General features: G+C 37.6%; 1 protein-coding gene across 18 annotated transcripts in view; it reads left to right on the top strand.

The window, feature by feature from the left end:
* Positions 1–4546: 4546 nt before the first annotated feature.
* The window catches only part of RhoGAPp190 (Rho GTPase-activating protein 190), a 178655-nt gene continuing 176957 nt past the window's right edge, over positions 4547–6244 (top strand). For 10 of the 18 annotated variants that reach the window (XM_083117888.1, XM_083117880.1, XM_083117883.1 and 7 more), the window contains exon 1: positions 4547–4873. The gene's annotated coding sequence lies outside the window, so the exon portion shown is untranslated. The remainder of the gene's footprint in view (positions 4874–6244) is intronic. The other 8 variants (XM_083117885.1, XM_083117894.1, XM_083117893.1 and 5 more) reach the window with 2 other exon arrangements.

Here is a 6244-nt window from a genome sequence, read left to right as displayed (position 1 = left end):
TCAATATCATCACTCATCCCCATCTTCGCAAATTAGCCAAACGAGGCACAAAAGCGAAGTAAAATAAAGCAAATCAATCAATCAACCAGAATTTTCCATCTTAGTATTTAGGTCAGTACAAGTGTAAATTTTGCGCCTAAATGACCATAAATTGGGCCTTTGTGAAAAATTTTAGGGGTTATTGAGGAAATTTGGAGGTGTGTGTACAAGCTGTACCAGTAGCGTACGCAGGATTTCATCAAGGGGGGGGTGTTATTTCGAAAACTTTCTACAAATTCACATTACCATTGTTTTATTATACTTTAACTAATTAATAATAATAATAAATTAATTAATTAATTTAATTACTAATAATAATTATTACTAATGCAGCTGCTATTTATGAAAGAAATAGAACAAAATTACATTTCTTTTGTTTCTTTGTTACAAAATAATTATCTAGTCAACGGTTATTTGTATATGATAAGTCAGACATTTTAAGTGTGAAGAAAATCCATAAAAACAAGCAAATATATTAAATTTATTAAAATAATCGAAATATGAAACTCATTCAAGGAGCCGCGCTGGTCTAGTCTGACAACTTCGTGGGATATCCGGGTTCGATTCCCGGAATTGGTTGGAATTTATCCAGCCTTGTCTCCGCACCCAGCCTCATAGCAATGGGTACCTGAGAGCAACCCTGGAGGATGAAGGCTGCCGGAGCATGGTGTTGATCACATCACCTGCAAAATAGATCGAGATCGAGAATCTTTGGGGCCCACCACACCAGTACGTGTGCCTTCATGGCACGGTGCTATATGCACGGGGGAATTTACATTACCTTTACCTATGGAACTCGCCCAGGATGATGATGAAGCGCGAGAATACATGTTGCTAAATTCCACTGAGTCTATGTTTTCGTTGAAAAGTAAGTTATATATAGACATTCCAACACATTTATCACTTCTAGGTGATTCACAAAGCACTTCTTCAACATTATTTAATGATGTGGATGTAGACTCAGCATCACTTGAGAGTTCACAAGGGGATGTGAAATCAGTACCGGGAAGAACGTTTGCAATAAGGTCGGCACAATGCGACGAAGCAAGGAATTTTCACAATTCTTGAGAGAGTCACTGCGCGACTTTTTGCAAAAAAAAATTGCAAAATTGAACTTTGCGGCCGCTTAGATTGTGTTTGGAATGTTGTGTTTTTCTTCATGCTGCATGGGAATAATAATTCAAATTATTATTATTATTATTACTGTCGCAGATCTTTGACTGTGATAAATTAGCCATTTTTATTTTTTTTCTACAGCATTTTCCATAATATTTCAAAAGCTCAAGGGGGGGGGTTAAACCCGGTAACCCCCCCCTTGCGTACGCCACTGAGCTGTACAACATTTTGTGCAGCTTTTGCAATGCCAAAGTTGGCGGCAATAAATAATAAGTTTGTGCTGCTTGATTGACTGGTTTTACGTCGCTTTTCTGTCTTTTTCGGCTAATCGCGACGATGGGGATGAATGGTGATGCGAAGGGACAATTCGTCATAGGATTATCCTGACTGCAGGTCCAGGCAACAGAGCCTCGTTAATAAGCAAAATGCAGTTCAGTGTACTAGGTGGGAGAAAGGTTGACATTTGGGTGCTTTCAGAGTAGGACACCCCTTACATAAGAAGATCTTGCTGATTTAATTTGATTTTTGTTATTTAGCGTCGCCTTTCTGTCAGTTTGGGCTAATCGCGACGATGAGGACGGGTAATGATATGATGAGCGAACACCCATGCCCAGGCCGGGATTGGAACCCGTGACCCCTGGAAGTTATTGTTGGTAACCATGGGATGTATGCATCTTGTCGTGTGAAACAAGTCTTATGTAACGTCACAGGTGTGTCTCATTCGTAAATAAGGTCGTAATTTTGATGTCGGAATGCTCACGTTTATACCTCTACTCTTAACAACGATAATCAAAACATTCATAGTCCTTTGTCTTAACAGAGGCAGAATTTGACATATCTGGTACGCAACACAAGATAATGAAACCATAATCTGTTAATGTGGTGCACATGCACAACAATGATTTGAGGGATACGTGTGTCGTGCAACAGCTTTTCACAGCTACTTTTATTGCCATTGGCGCAGTTGATTTTTTTTATTATAACACGATCACCGAAGGATTACATTTTACAACTACGGCAGGGGAGGGAATTGAGGCATGTGTTGTTCAACCTTGAATGATCCATGAATTGGATTTTAAGTACACGTTATGCACAGTAAGGTTAATCGGGACTGGACCTACAGTTTAAAGTGAGATCCGAACCACTATGTGCCTTAACCGGGTATCGAACCCGGGACCCCTTGATTACAAGGCAACGACGATACCACTGCGCCATCGGGGAGGCCGAATGATTAATGAAGAACACGGAAAAAATGTATGAAAAAAAAATGGTAATTTCATGTACGATTTCAAAGGCAGAGAAGAATAGCCAGAAACTTTTCATTAATTAATTTACAAATCACATTTCCGACATAATTCCGTAGGCTCGTTCATGTTCCACGTGAATTAATGTCACAAACGCGCGTAGTAACAACAATACTCACCCTTGTGCTCTAATAAAACCAGTGTGGTATTTCACAATGCAATGGCGAGGGACGGGGTGGAGGTGGGATTTCAGAAACTACTCTTGAAGCATTGGGAATTTAGACAAATTATACATATACTTTGCCCATCAAGAATAAAAAAAATAACAACCAGAGGGTGGAATTTGACCATTGATTCAACGTGAATAGTAGAAATAATAATAATTATTATTATTCTCTGCGCTTTTCTTCTTTGAAAAAAGGTTCAGGCACCCTTCAGCTTGGTTTGTTATTGTGTTCATCATAAGAACTCATGGGTGTCCGCAGAGAGAAACAAGGGGGTCGCTGCCCCCTTCTAATAAGGAAAAATTGCCTACTTCTCCTTCCTCCATCCCTTTTATTTGTAACTCTTCTTTCTACTTTCTCTCAGTTTTAGTATCTATTGGTTCGTGTTCGGTTCCTTTCTTCTTGACCATTTCTTTTTCAATGTCTACTCTCCCATTTTCTGTCAGTTTCTACTTTCTTCTACCAAGGGGTTCCGGGTTCGATACCCGGTAGAGGCACAACTGGTTAGGATCCCACTTTAAACTGTAGGTCCAGTCCGGATTAGCCTTACTGTGCACAAAGTGGACTTAAAACACCAAATCAATCAATCAGTCTACTTTATTCTTTCTCTCTATCGACCCTCTGCTACTCCTTTTCCCTACTTCTCTCTGTGCGTGTGTGTTGTTTCTCTTTTTATCTGGCTCTCACTTACGCTTTCCTTCTCCTTCCTTTTCTATCTCTCTCCGCGACTTCTTTGATTATCTTATCTTTTTCTTTACTGCTTCTTTCATCTGACTTTTTTCTATCTCTCTACTCATGATTCCAATACGTATATCTAAATCTAACTTAAGGGGATGAGGGACAATTTCGCACCAGTTGTGCATTTATTTCAATATCGTCCGAATGGGCAGTGCTACTGAGGAAAAGAGTTGGCGTTCCATAGAATATGAATTTCTCCACATGTTGCAAGTGAAAGTGTTTTTTTAAAAGTTGATTATTAAGCTAGATACAATGTTTGAAAAATATGATGAATAAGAATTTTCAGAAACCCATATATTCCTTATGGGGAATCAACTTCAACTTCAAGTTACGGCTAATCAAATGGAAGTTTCGATATTTCCGTCTGTCAATTACTACTTCAGTCTGTCCTTTTTCCGTTGATATTTTTTCTATGCAATCGGAATTTGATATTCTCAAGAGAACAAATATAATAATACTTCCATAAGAGCAATTTGTTTCTCCTTTCCTCCTTCGGCCATCCTGGCAGTGTTGCTAAACCTGATGCACATAAAAGAGCTAAATTTCACCGTAAACTGAGTAAAAACTTTCAAGGAGCTAGATTTACGAAACTGGATAAAATACCTGCTGGGGTAATTTTAGGTATCAAATGAGTGGGGGTGTGGGTGAGGGGGCGCTGTTATCCTGAAGATGAGAGTGACGTTAGCTCTCGAAAGCTTGTAATATTTTCCACAACTCACCCGGTCGATAGCCAGGAAAGCTTCAAGTCTTACTTCAAATTTCTACCAATTTTACAACGAATCTGGCGAGTTTCAATTCCCCCGAGCATTTGAGAAGTCAAAATTCATTTTAGTGTCCTAATTTTCCTTCATCTCTTCCACGCTCCTAACTGTACAGTGTTTTAATAGACAAATCTGGCTATTTCGCAAAGCTTTGTTATCAACAATTACAATTACATGAAATTTGTTTGAAACACTTTTGAAGCAGCTTCTATGTTGTAAATGTGTTACAGGTTTATAGAGTGATTCTGGGTGAACTTGCTTTCTTACAGCATGATGGAGTTCATTCCACTAGAAACTATAATACAAACGAATGGTCTGATAAATATATTTTACCTGATGGTGGATTACAGCACCTATACCAATATGAATCACTTTGATGTGATGTTGGTTTGAACATTGCACATACTCTCTTTACTAGTGTCGCTGTTATTGGCCAATCACCTTGCAGTACTCAAACCCTGCGCATCAGTACTCGTGAAATAATTTTCAACATGGCCGCCGCGATGACCTAGTGCTAACTGAAAGCTGATACTTAAATGTGTAGATGTGTATCAAGCGTGTTTCAGTTTTACACTATATTGATATGCCTGCAGTGTTGCGTAAATTAAGGATTGTGCTTGTTGCCTTAAAAACATTATCTACTCTGGTAAATGTTTAAGACTCTTCTAGTAGGCGATTTGAAGATTCTGTCACAGGGAGTTCTACACAAAGATAACGAGTATATATCGTGATAGTGGACGTGAGAGATAAGGTAAGAGGGTTAAGATAATACAATCCTCCACATTGATTAACATGTGATCTATTTTGCACACAGGGAGATATTTAAAAATGCTGGGCTATCCCTTTTTTTTCGCTAGGAGCGTTTTGTTGACAGTTACCCTCAAATTGATTTTGTAATTTTGGAGCCTATCAACCTCGTAGCTGTCCACAAAGATAGGCGAAGGAAACTTACATTACTTGAAAGTGACAGTTGATTAGAGTAATCCCGTTCTTGAAAATTCGTGCAGTCAATTTCATGACCAAAGCGAGCTAAACCAAGTGCCATTTATGTTTGTATGTCGAATGCAATTTTCGTGGAACTCTTGAATTTCGAATAGTTTTCTATCTTTTCGATTGATTTTCTTTAACGTAACCCGTATGTTAAATAGCTACGGGAGAATAAAACAGACACTGCGTTTAAACAATGTAAGCACTCATCGGCAACACTCTTAAATATAATTGATATTTGAGCATGTAACAATGCATGTTCAATTTGTTACATATAATCTAGGTGTTAATAGGAAATATTACGTCATTTTTATTAGTGCTAACAATTAGTTGCACTAATAATTTTTTGCATGATAATTGCAGTTCTTAATTCACCAGCTTTGAATAGTTTATCAATCATGCCTCACTGAAGTTTTGTGGTGCATGCAAATCATATATTAAATTAGAGAAGTAAAGAAAATAATGATTTTAATGGTTGAAGTATCAGAAATGCTGATGTTTTTAAGAAGCACTGTTGAGTAAGATTTGGTATTTTAACATTTGATGATTCATATCGAAATGTTCTGAGTAGTATATTTTTCTACAAGGCTAAGAGTAGATACCACTAATTGTATGCTTTCTGCTTATTCTTGGAAGTAAAGTGTGATATCATTCAATCAACACCCACATACCTGCAAGAGTTTTGATGAATTCTCTTAGAAGGGTAACAGGGTGCAAATTGTTACATTTCTCCTATCCAGGTCATGGTTCAATACATGGGAGTAGTTGCAAGTGTGTATGTTTTAAAAATGCAATCCTTTCAAGACTGCATTGAAGAATAAGATGTATGTGTATTCAAGGCTTTATTATTTTTTTAATAACTAGATTTGAAACAGTGGTTCTGGGTCCACTTGTATTGGACATTTCTCTTCATTGCTGCAAATATTTGGAACATGAATGGGTAGAATGTTTTGATTGCAAGTTGAAATTGTTTTTTTTTATGACTTAGCTGCCACAACCGGCATAACTAAATATTTGGAACGTGAATGTTTTGATTGCTAGTTGTAATGGATTTTTTTTATAATTTAGCAGCCATAACCAGCATAACTGATGGTTCTGTAGACAGTATTTTGTAATACCTTTCAACAATACGTAG

The sequence above is a fragment of the Lepisma saccharinum genome, chromosome 2 (assembly GCF_977018435.1).
Source record: "Lepisma saccharinum chromosome 2, izLepSacc3.1, whole genome shotgun sequence".
In the NCBI taxonomy this organism is placed as follows: Eukaryota; Metazoa; Arthropoda; class Insecta; order Zygentoma; family Lepismatidae; genus Lepisma; species Lepisma saccharinum.
Note: the sequence above shows the minus strand (reverse complement) of the source record. Positions and strands in the feature narration are given on the sequence as shown.